Source organism: Tachyglossus aculeatus, chromosome 20, assembly GCF_015852505.1.
Source record: "Tachyglossus aculeatus isolate mTacAcu1 chromosome 20, mTacAcu1.pri, whole genome shotgun sequence".
NCBI lineage: Eukaryota > Metazoa > Chordata > Mammalia > Monotremata > Tachyglossidae > Tachyglossus > Tachyglossus aculeatus.
The window spans coordinates 31,063,117-31,085,950 of NC_052085.1; positions in this window are offsets into that span (position 1 = coordinate 31,063,117).

The window sequence follows — 22,834 nt, forward strand, 5'->3', positions numbered from 1 at the left end:
TACAGATGAGTTCACTGAGGCACAGAGAAGTGAAGCGACTTGCCCAAAGTCACACAGCTGACAATTGGCGGAGCCGGGGTTTGAACCCATGACCTCTGACTCCAAAGCCCGGGCTCTTTCCACTGAGCCACGCTGCTCCTCAAAGCTTCTGCAAGCTGTAAGCTTCTCGAAGGCAGGGATCTTGTTTACTAACTAGGGTCAGGGACTGTGTCCAACCTGTTTAACTTGTATCTTACCCCAGCGCTTAGAACAGTGCCTTGCACATAGTAAGCGCTTAATAAATGCCATAAAAAAGTGTGTATTCATATAGGGAAGCAGTATGGCCTAGTATTATGGTCAGTGATTCTTATTGAGTGCTTACTATGTACCTCTAGAGCCCCATTTAAAGCCCTTGGGAGAGTACGATCCAACAGATCGCTTAGTACAGTGCTCTGCACATAGTAAGCGCTCAATAAATGCGATTGACGATGATGATGATAAACAGAGTTAGCAGGCATGTTCCCTGCCCACAACAAGCTCACAGTCACATGGGACGGGTTTCACAGTAGTATCTTTTAGACTGTGAGCCCAATGTTGGGTAGGGACTGTCTCTATATGTTGCCAATTTGTACTTCCCAAGCGCTTAGTACAGTGCTCTGCACATAGTAAGCGCTCAATAAATATGATTGATTGATTGATAGTAGAAAGAGCACAGGCCTGGGATCAGTCAATCGGTATTTATTAAGTGCTTTTTTATGCAGAGCACTGTACTAAGCACTTGGAAGAGTACCAAACAACAGAGTCAGTAGTCACTTTCCCTGCCCACAATGAGCTGTCAGTCTAGAGAGGGAGTCTCGTATCTTATATCTAGTACAGTGTTAAGTCCTTAGCAAAGACCGCAATTATGATTAAAATTTATCATTACCCTCTAGCAGTCCCCTTATATGTAAATGATTTGCTTCCACGTTTTTAAGAGCTCATCACTCATCGCTTTGCAGCCAGAATCTCATTGACTCTTGCAGGTGTTCACTCCACGTTAGAGCTTTTGAGCGATTGACGAGTGGCTCCTTGTCCCGTTTTCCCTCTCCTGGGCTTTTCCCCAAATGAATCTCCGTCTCCATTTAGTTTAAATTTGGCTTGTCAAACTGTGACTTATCAGGGTGATATACCGTGTCTTCTGTGGTTTGGTAAATACGTGCGAACTGTGTCGTGTCGAATTTGTATCTTCTGGAGTTGTGCTACATGGAGCTTTGCTTTTCCTGTTAAGAGGGCTGAAACATTTATGCCTTCTGACAGCCAGAAATGGAAAATCTAGGGGGGTTCAGCAGGAAGCAGTGCGAAGTAGTTGAAAGAACCCAGGCCTCCCAGGCAGAGGACCTGGGTTCTGACCCAGCCCTGCCATTTGCCTGCTGTGTGACCTTGGGCGAGTCACAACATCTCTGTGCCTCAGTTTCCTCAACTGTAAAATAATAATAATAATAATAATGGCATTTATTAAGCGCTTACTATGTGCAAAGCACTGTTCTAAGCGCTGGGGATGGGGATTCAATACCTGTTCTCCCTCCTACTTAAATTGTGAGCCCCATGTGGGACAGGGACTCTGTCTGACCAGCTTAATTTGTATCTACACCAGCGTTTAGAACAGTGACACATAGTAAGTGCTTAACAAATAATAACAATAACAATAATAAAAAAAATGAGTCTGATAGAGAGTGGATCTGGCTTGGCTCCTCGCTCCAATCAACAGCTAGCTCTAGGCTTTCGTTTTGGGAGGAATAAAGTGGGAGATGGCCAGGCCCAAGATTAAGTGCAATAACAGCAAAACCATGTTTATATTTTACTTTAACAGCAAGCTATTCCTCAGAGGCATGTATAGGCGTCCTCATAACAGCTCATTTGGTTAAAGTCCAACCCGATTTGCTTGCAGCCACCCCAGAGCTTAGTGCAGTGCCTGGCACATAGTGAATGCTTAACAAATACCATAATTATTTTATTGCTATTAATAATAATAAAAATAAAAAGTCATTCATTCATTCATTTCATTCATTCAATCATATTTATTGAGCGCTTACTGTGTGCAGAGCACTGTACTAAGCACTTGGGAAGTACAAGTTGGCAACATATAGAGACGGTCCCTACCCAACAGTGGGCTCGCAGTCTAGAAGGGGGAGACAGAGAACAAAACAAAACATATTAACAGAATAAAATAAATAGACTAAATATGTATGAACATATTTGCATATATGCAGGGCATATATATACATATATTCAAAAGGGCATGTTAAGGGTTCGGTGGGCTGATGAAATATGGCACAGAGCTTCAGTTTTGTAAGTTACAGGTAGGGATCTCGCTTGATGTCGCTGGCAAAGAAAAGCACAATGGTGAACGAAAAGCATGATAGTGTTGGTGGCAATGACAGTAATGATGGTGATGAGGAGGAGGAGAATGGATAATAATGGAGCCTCTTGTTAGGAACAGTGGATGAGCCTCATTCTTGAGGCATGAAGATTGAGACCCTGCACGGAGGAGTTGATTCTAGTTCCCGTGGCTTGAATGCTCCCATCACTCTGTCACCCATCCATGCCAGTTGTGTTCCCACTGGGGCTGAAGCTCAAAGGGCAAGTAGTAGGGGCAGGAGTGCAGCCCCCTGCAAAGTGCACCCCCCGGGTAATTTGTGGGCTTTTATGGGAAGCGGCATAGTGTAGTGGCTAGAGCATGGGGCTGGGGGTCAGAAGGTCATGGGTTCTAATCCCGACTCTGCCACTTGTCTGCTGTGTGACCTTGGATGAGTCACTTCGCTTCTCTGTGCCTCAGTTACTTCATCGGTAAAATGGGGATTGAGACTGCGAGCCCCTTGGGGAACAGGGACTGTGTCCAACACAATTTGCTTGTATCCACCCGGGTGCTTAGAACAGGGCCTGACAAATAGTAAGTGCTTAACAGATACCATAATTATTATTATTATTACAGCTGCAGGGACCACAGTATAGTGCCGATGTTGAGCACTATGACCCAACAGCCTCGTTTGGAGAGAGGAGTCAAGTCAGATCTACTCTCTGCCAATCAGATAATAATAATAATAATAATGGCATTTGTTAAGCACTTACTATGTGCAAAGCACTGTTCTAAGCGCTGAGGGGGGATACAATGTGATCAAGTTGTCCCACGTGGGGCTCACAGTCTTAATCCCCATTTTTACGGATGAGGCAACTGAGGCTCAGAGAAGTGAAGTGACTTGCCCAAGGTCACACAGCAGACTTGTGGTGGAGCCGGGATTCGAACCCATGACCTCTGACTCCCAAACCCGTGCTCTTTCCACTGAGCCACGCTGCTTCTCTAGGGACGAGTTCGTAGGTGGGATAAAGGGTCCACTGTGATGCTTAATTTTGCCATCATCAAGTGCTTGGAGCATCAGCGCAGAGCTGTGGTGTTTTCAGCGCCCAAGTTGCTGAGAATTTCACCCAGATCTGTCATTTCCCATCATTCCTATATTTGTTTGAGATTATGATTGCTAATGGAGAAGGAATATTGAGAGATTGTCGTTAGTTTTGCTTTAATGTTGAACGACTTGGGGGTGGTTGTCTTCTGAAAAGGTTAAACGATCCTGAGACAGATTCAGATTCAAAGATAAAGCATCTTTGAGAAAACTACATTATCCACTTTAAATGGATGTGGAAATATAATTAAAACATTATATCCCTGCATTTACATAGCCGCAGAGTTTTTGCATCAATATTTTTAACCTCAAGGTTGTAAGTAATTAAATGTAATTGGTTTAGCTTCTATTAAAATAATTAGATTACTGTGATGTAATTTCAAATGCGGGTGTGGGTTTTAGAATTAATTTTTAGCAATTAACTTTCCCTTAGATCCTATCTGGCTTGTTATGTGAATTTTGCTGCTGGTAATTTACTGAGATCCCAGGTTTGGGAAAGTTGTTGTTTGCACAGTTGAATTGGGTTTTAGGTCCCAGCCCTTGTATCAGTTGAATAAAAATAATAATGAGAGCATCCATTAATAATCAAAGTGATGGTATTTATTAAGCGCTAACTATGTGCCAAGCCCTGTCCTATCCACAAGAGGATCAGGTTGGACACTATCCCTGTCCCACATAGGGGCTCACGGCCTAAAAAAGAGGGAGAACTAGGTTCTAATCCCAGTTGTACCACCTGCCTGTTTTGTGATCTTGGGCAAGTCACTTATCTTTTCTGTGCCTCAGTTTCCTCATCTGTAAAATTGGGGATAGAATACCAGTTCTCCCTCCACCTTAGACTGTGAGTCAGTCCCATATGGGGCAGGAAACTATGTCTAAACCGGTTATCTTGTGACTCCCCTGGCTCTCAGAATTACCAAAATTATTATCCTCATCAGTGTTTACTAGGGTCTTTTAATCCCCATTTTGCAGATGAGGAAATTGAGGCAAAGAGAAGATAAGTGACTTGCCCAAGAACCTGAGAAGCAGCTGGCCTAGTGGAAAGAGCTTGGGCCCGAGAATCAGAGGCCCTGAGTTATAATCCCGGCTCTGACTGTGGCTTGTTGTGTGACCTTGGGCAAGTCACTTCCTTTCTCTGTGCCTCAGTTACCTCATCTGTAAAATAGGGTTGAAGAGTGTGAGCCCCTAGTGGGACAGGGACTGTGTCATCATCATCATCATCATCATCAATCGAATTTATTGAGCGCTTACTGTGTGCAGAGCACTGTACTAAGCGCTTGGGAAGTACAAATTGGAAACATATAGAGACAGTCCCTACCCAACAGTGGGCTCGCAGTCTAAAAGGGGGAGACAGAGAACAAAACCAAACATACTAACAAAATAAAATAAATAGAATAGATATGTACAAGTAACATAAATAAATAAATAAATAGAGTAGTAAATATGTACAAACATATATACATATATACAGGTGCTGTGGGGAAGGGAAGGAGGTAAGATGGGGGGACGGAGAGGGGGATGAGGGGGAGAGGAAGGAAGGGGCTCAGTCTGGGAAGGCCTCCTGGAGGAGGTGAGCTCTCAATAGGGCCTTGAAGGGAGGAATAGGACTGTGTCAATTAGTCAACACTCTGTTGATCCCTGGAGAACCAGATAAAAAGATTTACCTGCTCCCTGGCCCTTGGATGGGGTGTGGGCTAGTGGAAAGTGGAAAGGTCTTGGGGTCAGGTTTTAGCACCTGCTGAGTGACCTTGGGCAAGAGGCTTAATCTCTTTAAGGCTCAGTCTCCTCATGTCTAAAATAGGGGTAGTGATCCCCATCTCACAGTGATGCCGGGAAGCTGAAATGAGCTAATTGCTGTGAGCCTGCTTTGGCCCAAAACAAGCACTAGACCAACTCAGAAGCGTTGTCTTTTTGAGTAAAGTCGCTAGAAACAAGAGGAACTAGAGAGGTGGAGTTCCAAACAGCCCCAAGCTTTACTGAACACTTCTGCCACAGCATACCAAAGAGCAGTGGGCTGGGGAAGGCTAGATCTTTCCAGCAACACCCAGAGACATCAAGTAAGCATTCCGCTCATATCTCTCTGTTCACAGCCAACAAGATCTCCCTCTCTGTGTAGGGTGAGAGGACTCGGGCTCATTACGGCACACTGTCATTGTGAAAGCACATTATGAAAGTGTTGTAGATAACTAATCTGCATACTTAATTAAAAGGGAAAAATGAGCTGAGAGGTCTTGCTCTTTTTTTTTAACCGCACTTTCAGAAGCGTCCGGATTGTTTAGTCATCATTTAAGTGAAATTTATTTACAACCTCAGGGTTATCACTGAGAAGCAATAATTACAAATATGTACGTATGTATCAGTCCCGTCCAGTGGCCAGAAGGAATTTAGGGTGTCGGAGGCCATGTCAGATTTTTCAGGAACCCATTTTCATGTAACGAGCTGCTTCTTCTAATGGGGACCCATCTTCACCTCTAAAAGTGTTTGCTTCCCAGATTCCATTTAAGATACACTCCCAATTACCCTAGCCCTCTCCGTTCACACGCACACACACGTGCTTCTCATGTTCTGAGGAAGAGTTTGATTTCTTCCCTGCTTTAATGTAATGTTGGATTTTTTGATAAAGCACTGCACAGGTTCTGTCCCCAGCAGGCTGTGGTCTCTGTCCCCACAGCTGGTCTGAGGGAGCAAGCAGACGTCCAAAATAATAATAATAATAATGATGGCATTTGTTAACGGCTTACTATGTCCACAGCACTGTTCTGAGCTCTGGGGAGGATACAAGATGATCAGGTTGTCCCACGTGGGGCTCACAGTCTCAATCCCCATTTTGCAGATGAGGTAACTGGGGCACAGAGAAGTGAAGTGACTTGCTCAAAGTCACACAGCTGACAGGCGGCAGAGCAGGGATTTGAACCCATGACCTCTGACTCCCAAGCCCGTGCTCTTTCCACTGAGCCATGCTGCTTGTTAAAAGCCTCCTATGGTGACATGGAGAGAGAATTCGTTCAACCTAGTGGGAAGAACACGGGACCAGAAGTTGGGGGACCTGCATTCTAGTACTGGCCCCATCACCGGCCCTAGCCAAATGACCCTAGCCAAGTCATTTAACCTCTCCAGCTGACCTCAGAGCATTGTATTAAGCGCTTGGGGGAGTACAGTACAACAGAGTTCGTAGCCTCGTTCCCTGCCCACAATGAGCGTGCAGCCTAGAGGGGGAGACAGACATTAATATAAATAGTTAAATTATGGAGATTGAAATAAGTACTGTTTGGCGAACACCGAATGTCCGAAGGGCACAGATCCAGGTGCAGAGGACAGATCCAGTTTACAGCTAGCTATCTAAGATCATTTCCTACATTTCAGTCGCTGCAAACCTGTGAAAAAAAATTCCCTTATGCCAAAATGATTTTGCCCTCTGGTTGCACTTTGAATGGACCACCTTTCCTATGTAGAAATGAAGAATAATTTCATGCATTAGTGCCCCAAACTCTAACCGCAAGTCTACAGTGGAGGACGGTTCTAAGTTAGTTGATTATGGTATTTACTAAGCACTTATTATGTGCCAAGCATTGGAGTATATAAGAGCATATCAAGCAAAGTCCCTGTCCCACCTGGGACACACAATCTAGGTCAGAGTAGAAAGATAAAGCCAACAGCAACTGGATTGCAAACAACAACAGGCAACAGAATTGTCAAGCCATGACAAGGAAAAGATCGATCAACAGAGCTTGGTGGTGGTGTGGGGTGAGGGGTTTGTAGGTTTTGCAGATGAAAGGGCAGAGGCCCAAAGAAGTGAAGTGACTTGCTCAAAATCACACAGCGGGTACATGGTGGAACTGGAATTAGAACCCAAATCCTCTGACTCCGAGGCCTGTGCTCTTTCGTTCATTCATTCAATCGTATTTATTGAGCACTTACTGTGTGCGGAGCACTGTACTAAGCACTTTCCACTAGGGCACACTGCTACAGCGCAGGCCTGAGACTTAGAAGACCTTCTCTGTGCCTCAGATTTGTTGTCTGTACAATGGAGATTCAGTGCCTGTTCTCCTTCCCCATAGACCATGGGATAGAGGCTGCGTCTGACCTGATGAACTTGTCTCTACCCTAGCATTAGAACTGAGTTCGACTCCTAGTGAGAGCTTAACAGGCCATAATAAAAGTAAAAAATAATAATAGTAAGAAGATAGAAGTTTATCAGAATGGTAAAATTGGGAGTGAAGGGAAGGTTGTGGTCTTGGGGTGTGGATCTGCCTGTTGAAATCTAGTTTTCTGATACATATCACAACTTACCTATCACCATATGGTCCGAGAGGTAGCGAGTGATAGCATCAGACAATGCAATTATTGCATTCACATCAAAAATGTCCAGTCTCAATTACAAGCCGGAGATGGAGATGCAGTGTAAGATTGCTTTCAAGTCTCCTGGATAAGAATTAGAACAACAGCCTTTAAAGTCAACAACATTTCTCCGAACACTGCCAATTCAGAGATTGGACAGTGATATGAAAAGCTGTTTGTGCTTAGGAGGAAGAGCCGTTATTGGTTGGCTGGAATCTAAGTCCTGAACTAGAATTGCATTTCCGTGCCAAGCTGCTCAGAGCGAAATGACTTATTTGCCTTGGAAGGTTTTTTGCTAATTTACCATTAAAATGTCAGCGCACACAACAGTAAAAGGTTTCCTCACGGTTTTCTGAACTTTGTTCGCATTTTAAATAATAGTCTCTTGACAAGGAAAATATGATTTCACATTCTTCAGTGAAAGTGAAGAACCTAATTATATTCTATTAGTTCCCCTTTCAGGTGTAACAACTAAGCCATGCTTACTGAAGTTGTGGGAAATCTGAGGATTTTGGCCTCCGAGATTCATTTTTTTGTTTTACTTGGCTTGTGGTTTGCAATCCACTGTCACCTTTGTCTTCCATGACACAAATTGTGAGGCTCAGATGGGATAAATTGAGTCTGATCTGTTGTGTTCTTATCTACCCCAGGGCTAAGCACAGAGCTTGGCACAGAGTAAGTGCTTAATAAACTCTGAAGTAAATACCATAATTAATCAACTACCAAGCAAGCACTGTTGCTGCTTGAGCTGTGAGGAGAAAAATCTATTTGTTCAAGATTATAAATGAAGGCCATAAGTAACGTTATTGGGCATAAGTAACGTTATAAGGAAGAACTCACAAGCATCCTGGTAAAGTCTCTTTTTTATATTTTAGTCATTTGTATAATTTTGTGCTTCTGCTTCATCATTTGTTCATTTTAATTTGTTCATTCATTAGAGAAGCAGCGTGGCTCAGTGGAAAGAGCCCGGGCTTTGGAGTCAGAGCTCATGGGCTCAAATCCCAGCTCCGCCAATTATCAACTGTGTGACTTTGGGCAAGTCACTTCACTTCTCTGTGCCTCAGTACCTCATCTGTAAAATGGGGTTTAAGACTGTGAGCCCCCCGTGGGACAACCTGATCACCTTGTAACCTCCCCAACGCTTAGAACAGCGCTTTGCACATAGTAAGTGCTTAATAAATGCCATCATTATTATTATTATTGCTTGTATCTACACTCTTGGTCTTGCACCTACTGTACATTTGACAATTTTGGTCAGCCTGCCTCCCCCATCAGCCTGTAAGCTCCTCAAGGGTAGGGACCTTGTCTTTCCTGATATTGCATATTTCAAGCACTTAGCTCAGTGCTCTGCTTGCAGTAATTGTCCAGAACAGTGCTCAGTGCAGCAGGTGTCCAGTACGGCACACTACCCCAGGAAATGCTCAGCATGGTTCCCTGCACGGAATAGGAGATCGGGACAGCATTCCGCATACAGTAGGCATCCAGCACAGATTTCAGCACTCAGTCCAGTGCTCTGCCTACAGTAAAGCTCATTCAGTGGCATTGAAGGTAATGGTGACACCACCTTCCTCTACAGTTCCTCTACAGTTACAGTCTAACTTCACCCTTTTAATAATTTCAGGAAATTAGACCTGTCTTAAGGAGAAAAATAAGTGCTCCCTCAGTCTTTGATGTCATCAGATGCAGTGTTGAAATGTACACCATCTGGGTGCCTGAAACCTAGGCCGGGCCATAACTGGTTTAATCTCTGGCCCCAACGAGAAGAGTTGCTTCAAGGTAGCCCTTATGGATGCCTACCTCCAATGAGTGTTGAAATCTACACCGTCTGGGTGCCTGAAACCTAGGCCGGGCCATAACTAACAGAGTTTGAGAATCTTCTGAACTGATTATGTTGTCTCTATCACAGCACTTACTACAGTTCTCGGCACATAAGAAAGCACTTAACAAATACCGCAGTTATTATTAGTAGAACTAACTTGCCCCCTTCTTCCCAAGCTTTCCCTCTGATAACCCACTATGGACTCCTCATTCCTGAATTTATCCCGAAGATTCTCAAACTTTATCCGAAGGATAAGCATGTGCCTGGGAGTCAGAAGGACCCGGTTAGTGAATCCCCAACACTAGTCAAATTTGACTTCTTGAAGGAAGTGTATTATTTCTTTTATTCTCATCAAAGGTCACCAGACATCATCGATTCCCGTGGCTTCATATCTCAAAATGAGTAGAATTTGGGTTGTACGGAGTTTCCGTTGTAAACTCCTTGAGGGCAAGGCACTTGTGTTTTGCTTCCGTTGGACTCCCCGAAGTGCTCGGTACAGTGCTTCACTCTCTGCAAGTGCTTATTAAATTCAACTGGGTGATTGATTGATGAAAGTACCTGGGGGCTTAACTGAAGCTGTTATGGAGAGCTTATTTGGTAAAGTGGCATTGTCTGACTTGTGCCCCATTAAAATGGTTGTGATGTATCTCATAGTGATGAGTTGTGTATTGCTGTCTAGTGTTTCATTGAAGTGACTGTGAGGGAAACCAGTTCTGCATAGGTTACCTCATCCCCAAAGCATCTGAAGCTTGAGAAGGCATTCAGCCTGCTATTGCTTGCAGCTCTGGGAAAAGTCCACCAGATAGCAGAGAGAAGGAACTGCTCGATAATTATCTGTGCTTTGGACAAGCCTCCCTTTAACTGCAGTCATTTGTAAGAGAAGGTCTCTCCTGTGCCATCATAAATAACAGAGCAAGAGAAAGAGTATCAGACAGTCTCTCCCAGCTTTTAGGACTGTGCTGGGCTCACAGAAGTGAGACAGTCAGTCAATCCATCAATCAGTCGTATTTATTGAGTGCTTACTGTGTGTACAGCACTGTACTAAGCACTTGGGAGGGTATGATATAACAGTATAGCAGACACATTCCCCACCCACAGTGAGCTTCCAGTTTAGAGGGGGAGACAGGTGTTAATATAAATCAATAAATTACAGATATTTACGTAAGTGCTGTAGGGCTGAGAGGGGATGAATAAAGGGAGCAAGTCAGGGCTACGCAGAATATTGATTGAGTGCTTACTGTTTGCAGAGCACTAAATGAAGTGCTTGGGAGAGTCTAAAAGAGTAATTAGGCATGAGCCCTGGTCAGAAGAAGTTCACAATAATAATAATAATAATAATAAAGGCATTTATTAAGCACTTACTATGTGCAAAGCACTGTTCTAAGTACGATCTAGTGGGAGTAGGTGCTCAATCACTATAGTAATAATGATGGCATTCATTAAGCGTTTACTATGTGCAAAGCACCGTTCTAAGCACTGGGAAGGTTACACAGTGATCAGGTTGTCCCACGTGGGGCTCACAGTCTTAATCCCCATTTTACAGATGAGGCTACTGAGGCCCAGAGAAGTTAAGTGACTTGCCCAAAGTCACACAGCTGACAAGTGGCGGAGCCGGGATTTGACCCCTTGACCTCTGACTCCAAAGCCCAGGCTCTTTCCACTGAGCCATGCTGCTTCCCATCAGACTGTAAGCTCATCGTGGGCAGGGAATGTATTACCAACTCCATTGTGTTATACTCTCCCAAGCACTTAGTACAGAGCTCTGCACATAGTAAGTGCTGCCCTTAGAACAGTGCTTCACCCATAGTAAGTGCTGAACAAATGCCATCATTATTATCATTATTATTAATAAATACCACTGATGATGATGATGATGCTGAAGTTGACCATTGGCTGCAGAGAAGACTGTTGACAGTGTTTTGGACAACCCTGTATCCTGAGCCTACCTGAATAGCTCCCCTTCTAGGCCCACTGTCCTACAAATGTACGACCAAACAGTTTCTGGCCTTGTTGGATCTAATCCGCTCGTTAATATGGGATAAAGGCTTTGGGTTTAATTATGTTCACTTGCTTCCACCGTGTTTATTTAGTAACTTTCTTTGAGCTTGAGTCAGTGGGGATTGCTAATTAGTTGAGAGCCGTTGGCCTTAGTCTTAAACTTGACTGTTAGCATTGCTTTTCTGTATTCTGCCAATTCACTGTCGTGCTGATGAACTGACCCTTTCTCCCTTCTGAAGGCTAATATTTCGTCCTGGTAGAAAGGCTGCTGGAGAAACGCGAGATCCTCTGTTTGAAATTTTGACTCCAGTTCATGTGATTTTATGCTTTTAGAGGACAGGGGGTTGTTGTACTCTCCCAGGGATTTATTACAGTGATTGGCACTTAGTAGGCAATTGGTAAATGCTATTGATTGACTGATGCTATAGACTATTGACTTATTTGGAAAGGTCATTCTCCCATTTCCCTCAGTCCCCAAAAAGGGGAGGGTGCTGAACTGAGCTCTTGAGAGAGTCCAGTAGAGTAAGTAGACATGATCCTTGCCCTCAAGGAACTTGTCTACCATTCATTCATTCATTCAATCATATTTCTTAAGTGCTTACTGTGTGCAGAGCACTGTACTAAGCGCTTGGGAAGTACAAGTCGGCAACATGTAGAGACAGTCCCTACCCAACAATGGGCTCACCATCTAGAAGGGGGAGACAGACAACAAAACGAAACATGGAGACAGGTGTCAAAACAGAATAAAATAGAATTATAGCTACAGGCACATCGTTAACAAAATAGAGTAGTAAATATGTACAAGAAAAATAAATGGAGTAATAAATCTGTATATACTTCAGCACTTAGTACAGTGCCTGGCACATAGCAAACACTAAAGGAATATCATAATTATTAATTATTATTATTATTATGAGTGGCTGTCATGTGCAGAGCACTGTATGAGCACTTGGGAGAGTACAGTGAAGTGGGTAGATGTGACCCCTGTCCTTGAGGAGCTTACAGTCTATAACATAGACCCTCATCCCTGCCGTGCCCTCCAGGTACCAGCCCAATCCCGTATGCCGTCCCTTGACTGTGAGCCCGCTGTTGGGTAGGGACCGTCTCTATATGTTGCCAACTTGTACTTCCCAATCGCTTAGTACAGTGCTCTGCACACAATAAGCGCTCAATAAATACGATTGAATGGATGAATGAATGAATCTGGTTCCGGAGAGGCCATAATTGGGTCTCCCCCAAACCCCGCTGCTCCTCTTCTCCCCTCGAGGTTGGGTGAGCCCAGGAGCCTGGGGGTCGTCCATCTCCATCAGCCCAGGGGGTGGGTGGCTCCATGGGAGGCAGAGCATGTTGAGATGATTTATCGTTTTAATCTTCTGTAAATGAGAACCCGGGCTACCCAACAGGCTGGGCCAGCGCCGAGCTGGCGATAAATAAATAAATAAGCGATGATCTTAATGACCTTGAGATTGAGACGTGGCGAGCCAGTCACCCTCGAAGCTGCCTCCCCCTCCCCCCAGCTCCTTTGGAACTCGGATTCCATGCTTCGGGCTGATGTCTGGGAACGGATTTCGGATGAGAAAGCTGACCACAGCAGATGTCTCTGGTATTCCTACCCTGGTCAGGTATAAGGAGGTGTGACTAGTTGATTTCCACACCTCTATTTTCCTGGACAGCTGAGTTTCCAGCAGCCAACTAATCAGTCTGTCAGTAGTGTTGATTGAGTACTTCTTGTTGTGCAGAGTGCTGTGCTAAAGCACTTCGGAGAGTCCAGTAGAAGGCAAAGACAAGACAAGAAAAATACATGAAGCAGGGTAGCCTAGTGAAAAGAGCACAGACTTGGGACCCAGAGGACCTGGGTTCCCCCCACCCCACCTCATTTTTCTGCTGTGGGACTTACTTCTCTGTGCCTAAGTTACCTCATCTGTAAAATGGGTATCAAAGACCCATTCACCCTCTCTCACACTATGGGCCCCATGTGGGTCAGGGACGTTGTCTGGTCTGCTTAAATTGATCAACCCCACCGATTAGTACAGGGCTTTGTATGCTCAAAAGATACCACAATTATCATTAATTTCTGTCCTCAAAGAGCTTGCAGTCCAACTGGGGAGAGACACAAAAATAGGAGGAAAGGTAATAGGAAAGAAAGAATGAAAAGATGGGTAAGTCAATAAGTAAGTACCTTAGGATATACTGCTGTTTTAACTAGGAGAAAGAAACATATCAAGTGGAAAATCACGGGACTGGCAGTCCAAAGATGGGATTGTAGTCCAGCTTGGCCAGCTGCCTGCTGTGTGACTTTAAGCAAGTCACTTAACTTCTCTGGGCCTCATCTATAAAAGAAGGGATAGGATCTCTGCTCCTCTCCCACTTAGATTGTGAACACAATGTGGGACAGGGATTGTATCCCATCTGCTAATCTCATATTTACCCTAGTACTTGGCACATAGTAAGCGCTTAATAAATACCATTATTATGATTAAAAGCTGAACACCACTTGATGCGAGATGGTTCTTTCCTGGCCATGAGGATGGACCTCCCAGGAGGAACCAGAACATGGTTACTTCCAAGTGTCCTGAGTCATAGTGCGATCTTCTGTCATCTTCTCAACACTTCTCGGTCCCCTTTTTTTTTTTTACCATCTCTCCCCAACAGCGCCTGCTCGATTTATTACTTGCTCCCACCCTCCCCGCTCATCTGATCCTTCAACCCTGACCATGAAGCCATGTCTATGGGAGCGTAAACGTCTCATGACCCTCATATCACCTGATGAAAGCAGCAGTAGATGTGTAGTCCCGATGAAAAGAACCTGAGAACAAAAATGTGGGTGGTCCCTATTGTCATTTTCATTACTTTAAGTAATTGTAGCTCCACGAGTAGCAGTGCCAAAAGAGCTAATTCCATTGCTTAAGGCTCAGGAGAATGTCTCTTATTCCACTGTTATTTCTGCTCAGGGAACACATGGATAATTTTGGAATCCAGACTTGGTCCAATCAATCAATCAATCAATCATATTTATTGAGTGCTTACTGTGTGCAGAGCACCACACTAAGCACTTGGGAGAGTACAATATAACAATACAGACAAGATTTTCTAACCTCCACTTTTAACACTTCCCCTTACTTATTCATCCATTTATTTAGCCGGTTACTTGTCTCCTCCTTCTCTGGATGTTAGTTTTTTTTTTAATGGTATTTGTTAAGCACATACTATGTTTCAAACACTGTTCTAAGCACTGGCGTAGATACAAGTAATTAAGGTTAGGCACAGTTCCTGTTCCACATGGGGCTCACAGTCTAAGTAGGAGGGAGAACAGGAGAACTGAGGCACAGAGAAGTGAAGTGACTTGTCTAAGGTCACACTGCAAGCAACTTACAGAGCCAGGGTAGTTAAATCCTGTTATCTCTAGCTAATTTGGTACTACTACTACTAATAATAATGGCATTTATTAAGCACTTACTATGTGCAAAGCACTGTTCTACTGTTCTACTGTACTACCTGTCTTCCACATTGGATCATAAGCTGTTTGTGGTTAGACTGTCTTTTACCTCTACTGGACCCCACCCCCGAGGGCTGAGCAGTGTTTGAGAGATAGTATTGATTGTTTGATCGATGATGGCAGCAGTGATCGCTGTGATGCTAGTGGTGATGATTATTGACTAACTGATTAGTTGATCTATTGAACCATTCTCACAGGGCTAAATTGATAGCACTGTCCCACAAGCATGTGAAAACGTCACTTCTCTCAAGCCTCAGTTGCTATAGATCATCTTCTTAGCTATTTCACAGTATCTCTTTTGCCCTCGGGCTGAGAGGAAGGCAGTGTGGTCCAGTGGAAAGAGCTTCGAGCTGGGAGTCGGGAGACCTGGGTGATAATCCTGACACTACTTGCCTGCTATGGGACCCTGGGAAAGGCACTTAACTTCTCCGCACCTTAATTTGTTCAAGAGAACGGGGCTGGAAGTCAGAAGGACCTGAATTCTGCCACTTGTCTGCTGGGTGACCTTGGACAAGTCACTTAACTCCTCTAAGCCTCAGTTACCGCATCTGTAAAATGGGAATTAAGACTGTGAGCCCCATGTGGGACAGGGACTGTGTCCAAACTGATTAGCTTGTATCTGCTCCAGCGCTTAGTTCGATGTGTGGCCCATAGTAAGTGCTTAACAACTGCCATCATTAGTTGTTATCATTATCAGATTGTAGCCTGTCTGTCCCAGGGCTTAGCACCTAGTAAGCGCTTAAGAAATTCCACAGTTATGATCAGTTTCTCTGCGGTTAAAACCTATTGAAAATATCTCACCCTTCGGAACCCAGAAGAGACATTGAGAATGGATCATCATTTCTGATGTGCAGGTTTCAGGGAACAAATAACCTTTTTCCAACTCGCACTTCTAGCCCCATCGCGAGGGCCGAAATCTGGGGGGACAGTAGATGCAGTCTGTCAGGCAGTCAGTCAGTCGTATTTATTGGGTGCTTATTGTGCGCAGAGCGCTGTACTAAGCACTTGGGAGAGTACAGTATAACAATATAACAGACATGTTCCCTGCCCAAAATGAGTTTACAGTCTAGAAGTATGCAGGAACGTTGACACTGTCTGGAGGGGAATGAGACTCCAGGAGCCCTTTTTAAAATGTTGATTCGTGGCTGTTGATGATATCACTGGACCAATAAACCGAAAATTCTCCAATGACTGAGCATTTGGCAAAATATCTTCAAAGTGGGATTTCTTGTTCTCAGGTAAAACATGCACATCTATTATGTGCTACAGAAAGAAGCTTAACCAGTGAGTTTTAATTAATTCGGTCTTAGGCAAACTAATTGTCTATTGTTTTAGCTTCAGGCGCTTTCCTGGAGAAATCAAATACTTATTTGGAAGAAATACTGCAACTCATTTTCTCCGACAACACAGGGTTCTGTTTGACAGCGACCATTAAAGAGATTTAATAGAATCACCCAGACTTATTTGAAGCGGGCCTGGGAACACGTTTATACTCAAGCTGCACATCAATATTAATTTTTTAGCACAGATGGAGATTTTATCGGTGCCCAAGGAAGGGGGCCCAAGAAAGATTACCAGAGCTTCAGGTGGTGGGAGATCTAGGAACCTAAAGGCAGAGTTCTGTAAAGATGGAAGAAGAGGAGCAAAATCACAGTAATGCAAGACTCTATCAATCAATTTTTTGTATTGAGTGAATAGTAGCCCCACATGGGGCTCACAGTCTAAGTAGGAGGGAGAACAGGAGAATGGAGGCACGGAGAAGTGAAGTGACTTGCCCAAGGTCACACTGCAAGTAATTGGCGGAGCTGGGATTAGGACCAGGTCCTTTTGACTCCCGAGCCTATGCTCTCTCCACAGGCACGCTCCTACGTTCAAATTTGCTCCTAGATGTAATGGACGTGACCAAATAAGCAGCATGGCTCAGTGGGAAGAGCACGGGCTTTGGAGTCAGAGGTCATGGGTTCAAATCCCGGCTCCGCTAGTTGTCAGCTGTGTGACTTTGGGCAAGTCACTTAACTTCTCTGGGCCTCAGTTACCTCATCTGTAAAATGGGGATGAAGACTGTGAGCCCTTTGTGGGACAACCTGATCACCTTGTAATCCCCAGTGCTTAGAACAATGCTTTGCACATAGTAAGCGCTTAATAAATGCCATTATTATTATTATTATTATTTCCGAAGGAACTGACAGCTGGCTTATGTGATCTCGGCTCAGAAGACCATTCGACCCAGAGATTCCAAAAACCTAGAAATCACTGGGCACTGGTCTGGTTTTCGGCCTCAACCACCAGGGAGGGTGGGCCGGGAAGGGACGGAGAAGAGGCATAGACATTATGGCTGCCCTAATGAGAGTCAATCTGGGTAAATATAAGTGTATTGCTTTCTTAGGCCCCTTAGACTTTATCAATTCTGTATTCAAGAGAAAGAGAAATCTTTTTTATGGTATTTGTTAAGCACTTAAGCGCTGGGGTAGATGAAAGTTAATCAAATTGATCACAGTCCCTGTCCGACATGGGACACACAGTCTTAACCCCCATTTTACGGATGAGGGAACTGAGGCCTACAGAAGTGAAGTGAAGACAAGTGGTGGAGCGGGGATTGGAACTCAGGTCCTTTTTAACTCCCATGCCCGTGCTCTATCCACTAGGCCTCACTGCTTCTCATGTTTTGGTCAGGAAGTTTTTTGTGATTGAAGCAGACTGCACATATACCAGTCCTCAAGTGCCTAAAGCACCTGTGGTTTGATAATGATTCATTCATTCATTCATTCATTCAATCGTATTTATTGAGCTCTTACTGTGTGCAGAGCACTGTACTAAGCGCTTGGGAAGTACAAGTCGACAACATATATTTGCACATAGTATGCGCTGAACAAATGCCATCATCATTATTATTATTATTATATAGAGATGGTCCCTACCCAACAACTAATAATAATGATGGTGTTTGTTAAGCACTTACTATGTGCCAAGCACTGTTCTAAGCACTGGGATAAATATAAGGTAATCAGGTTGTCCCACGTGGTGCTCACAGTCTTAATCCCCATTTTACAGATGAGTTCACTGAGGCACAGAGAAGCTAAGTGTCTTACCCAAAGTCACACAGCTGATTAGTGGCGGAGCCGGGACTAGAACCCACAACCTCTGAGTCCCAAGCCCGGGCTCTTTCCACTAAGCCACGCTGCTTCTCGATCCACCCCAGAACTTGGGGTAGTGCCTAGCACACAGTAAGTACTTAACAAATACCAGAAGTATTATTATTATTAATTATATATTGCTCTCATCAGCAAAACCTGGTGTGGAGGTGCGAAGTGCAGCCCATTTGAAGAGGTGAAGGAACTGAATTGGAGGAGGATTCCACGATATTTCCCTGAGTCCAAAACTTTGGGGCAGTTGTGAGTTTGTACTTCACAGCCCAGGGGATTCCATTATTAACTTCTTTTGAGGACAAGTGGAGGGTGGTAAATCTAATTCAAATTGACCAGTTCATGCTTTCCTGCCTCACTATCTCTTCCCTGCCTAGATCAGTGAAAGGACGTACGATTGATTTGAAACTACTCAATGACCTCTGCTGCCTTGACCAATTAGGGGAGGGCTAATTAACTATATATATATATATATATATATATATATATATATATATGTATATTTTATTTTTTTTTGGAAAGCAGCTTCAAAGATCAGTGCTGACCCAGTGTGACAGAGTCTGAAAAAAATCAGAGCAGTGTCTAGAGCAGAATTGAGGGAGAGTCTTGACAGAAGAGCTTTGAAGAGCCAAATAGGTTTGAACTATCTTCCCCGCAGCGTCCCTGGGATGAACCCAATTTGGAGAGGGAGAAAATGGTGGTAGAGAAGGGAAGGGTGATGAGGCTTTGTGTGTTAGTTGGATTTTTTTCTTAGACTGTGAGCCCCCTGTGGAACAGGGACTGTGTTCAACCTGATTAACGTGTGTCTACCTCAGTGCTTAGGACAATGTTTGACTCATAATAAGTGCTTAACAAATTATTATTCTTGTTATAATTATTTTCTAAATTTAAAGGATTCCCCTGGCAGGTATTTTTTCCCCTTATGAAAAGAGATGATTCTACAGGGAAAAAGCATTCCTAATTCATTGAAGAAATAGAGGAAAAATGGCAGAAATTCATACGCTGAACACACTCCTGGCCGTGCCCTGCCACACCCCACCTGACCTGTCAATAGGCTCCCACCGCTGGGATATGGTGGTTCGGGGGTCACCGTGAGCCCCCGACACTCATTTGCCAGACCTCCGGGTCCGACTCTGACAGGAATGGGGAGGTGGTGGGTAGTGGTCCCCCAGCAGAACCATATTTTGTAAGGTGGTTGGTCTTTGACATGGACTGAGAGCCAGAGATCGTTCATCGGTCAAAACGAATGGATGGAGAACATCAGAGCTGAAACCCATCTGGAGTCTTTTCTTCCCCCCCTCAGCCGATGGGCAGGTAACCTGGGAATGAACCTGCAAGGCTAGGGGGTGGAAGGACAGTGGAAACCCAGGGAATGCTGACCTTTCCTAACGGATTTTGTTTCTAGTTGCCGAGTTATTGTTTCTATGGTAATAGCCGTTCACGTTATGGGCAGGGTTTTCTATTAATCTGGCGGTCTCCAGGACCCTCAGGGACGTTGGCTAAATAGTAAAATTTCCAAGCTTTAAGAGTGGACAAGGCACCTGGGGCCGGTGGAAGGAGGGCTGACCAGTTTAGGAGTATACCGTAAGAGTGAAAAACAACTTCAAAGACAAGGACAGGGATAAATACCCAAAGACAGACCTAAAGTAATACATCCCCTGTTGTTGGCATCCATAACAAAGTGGAACATGGTTCCCAGACTGGGGACTGATTCTGTCTCCCAGGGCGTGCCAGCCTGGGGCAAGTAGCTCAGGAGGAAGAGAAGGAGGGTACAGTTCTGGGTGGGTCCCCCTTGGTATTTCACACTTGGCTAGTTCTCTTTACTCTCCCTTCCCTCCCAACTTTCCCCCATGCTCAGCTCCCTCCTCCCTCCTTCACCCCAGCCCATAGCCAAGAAGACAAAGGACTCTCTGGGCACAGGTATTGCTGGAATTTTGGCCAGGTAATTGATGCAAAAGTGGTTTATTTAAAACCTGAATTACCCAGGTAATTGCTTCAATTTCCCACTCTTGCCTTGCCTGTGGCGATCTGGTGTAGGAACGCAGGAATTTAACATCACAGCTTCCAGGGGACAGACACCGCACCGGCTCAGAGCTCCAAAATTGTCCAAGTTCCTGCCGGTAAACTGAAATTACAGCGATTGAATGCCACCGGGAAGGAAGGTGGAGCACTTAGCTTCAGAAACGCTCCTGCCGGTGAATGACTCCCTCCGCCTGTTCCCCTCCCCACTCTCTAATGCTTGAAAGCCTTCTCACTCCATCAGCTCAGAAGCCACAAAAGCCCAAATCACCTCTGACAAAAGCTCTCTGGAGGAGAGGGCATTTTCTGGTATTTGCAGTTGCCCGTTTGAACCTCAGTTTCATCGGGAAATCCAAGGTTCCCAGCGTGGTCACCAGCGATGCCCTGGAGTGTGTCAGACAAAAGATAATTAAGATATTTATGGAGCATTGACTGTGTGCCAAAGCACTGCACTAAGCGCTGGGTTTGATACCAGATCATCAGATCAGACAGTTCCTGCCTTGCCCCTCAGAGAGAGGAAGAGTGGGGATCTTATATCTATTTTACAGATGAGGAAACTAAGGCTCAGGGAGGTTAAGTGATTTTCCCAAGGTCATACAGCAGGGTAGTGGCAGAGCAGGGAATAGAACTGGGATTTCTTGACTCCATGTTCTAAGATTTTGCTTCAAGAAGCAGCATGACTTCGTGGATAGAGCACGGGCCTGGGAGTTAGAAGGACTGGGGTTCCAATCTCGGCTCTGCCGCTTGTCTGCTGGGTGAACTTGGGCAAGTCGCTTCACTTCTCTGTGCCTCAGCTACCTCATTTGTAAAATGGCGATTAAGACTTTGAGCCTCATGTGGGACGGGGACTGTGTCCAAGCTGATTAGCTTGTACCTACCCCGGTGCATGATACAGAGTAAGCATTTAACAAATACCATTATTATCATTATTATTATTGCCATACTGCTGGCAACTGTGCAGAAATAGATGGTGTCTCAGTTGGGGAAGCTCTGTGGGTGGTCCCCATGGGGCAGACCCTCCCCCCCCCTCGAGGCAGAGAAAGGCGACGGGCTGATGTGCCAAGGTATTTTGACAGGTTCTTCCTGAGGTTGAGATTTGTAGAGTCACATCCTACTCGCTCCAGACAACGTAATCAACCAGAGGATGCCTCCGCTCTAGGCCCCTGAGTTGCGACCAAATGGAGATGCTAAAATCTCCATATCTGGTTAGGTCCCTGGCAGCGGGCTGATGCCCAGTCTGATTTCTGTTGACATCAGGCTGGCTGAAGGCAGGGAATAAATAAAATAAAGTTACCCAATTAGGGGGTCTCAGCTGCAGAAAAACTTTCTGAGCCTCCTTGTTGCCTCGAGGAGATAGAGAGTGGAAGAGCAGCTGAGAGGAAGAGTCTGTGTTTTGTGGTGATGATTAGCAACCCTCTTGGGGTAAACCATCCAATCCTCTGAGCCCATGTCAAAACACAGCTGGTGTGCTAGACATCAGGGAACACAAAACTCCAGTGGCTTAGGGACGTCCTTTCAGTTGGCCCCACACACTGCTCTGAAGGAGGAAGAGAGGACAGGCGATATTGTACCTGTTTTACAGATGGAAAAACTTGAGGACCACAGGAAGGTTCGGGGCAGGAGCCTTGGGCTGGGGGTTGGGAGACCTGGGCTATGAATAACTGGAGCATATATCAAGCTCTTGTTCTGTGCTAAGCGCTAGATAGAAGATTACAAGATCCAACAGGGTCCCTGCTCCATCCAGGACTCCCAGCTTCTCTTATTCCCATTTTACAGATGAAACTGAGGCCCAGAGAGGTTTAGTGACTTGACCAAGCACTGTACTAAGGCCCTGGGACTGATACAGGGTAACCGGGTCAGACACAGTCCATGTATATATGTATCCTGTATATATGTATATATGTTTGTACATATTTATTACTCTATTTATTTTACTTGTACATATCTATTCTATTTATTTTATTTTGTTACTATGTTTGGTTTTGTTCTCTGTCTCCCCCTTTTAGACTGTGAGCCCACTGTTGGGTAGGGACTGTCTCTGTATGTTGCCAACTTGTACTTCCCAAGCGCTTAGTACAGTGCTCTGCACACAGTAAGCACTCAATAAATATGATTGATTGATTGATGTCCCACAAGAAGTTCACAGTTAGGGAGAGCAGATATTGCATCCCCATTTAACAAATGCGAAAACTGAAGCACAGATCAGTTAAGTGACTTGTCCAAGGTCAAACAGAAGACAAAAGCTGGGGTTAGAACCCAGGCCTCGAGTCCCACCCAGTCCTGTGCTCTATCTACTAGCACACTGCTACACTCTCTCTTTCCTTATTTATTCACTTTTCCCAATCAATCTATCAGTAGTATCTGAGGGTCTGCTGTGGGCTTGACACTGTACCAAATGGTTGGGAGCCTGACATTTTGGGCCAAGTGAGGAGTTTCGTTCGAACTGATAAAGGTCGGCACCAAGACATTTTATGAATAACCACGAGAAAAGAATCATTTATTTATTCATTCAGTCATATTTATTGAGCACTTACTCTGTGCAGAACACTCTACTAAGCACTTGGGAGAGTCCAGTACAACAGAAATGGCTCCCTGATGTCTCCCCCAA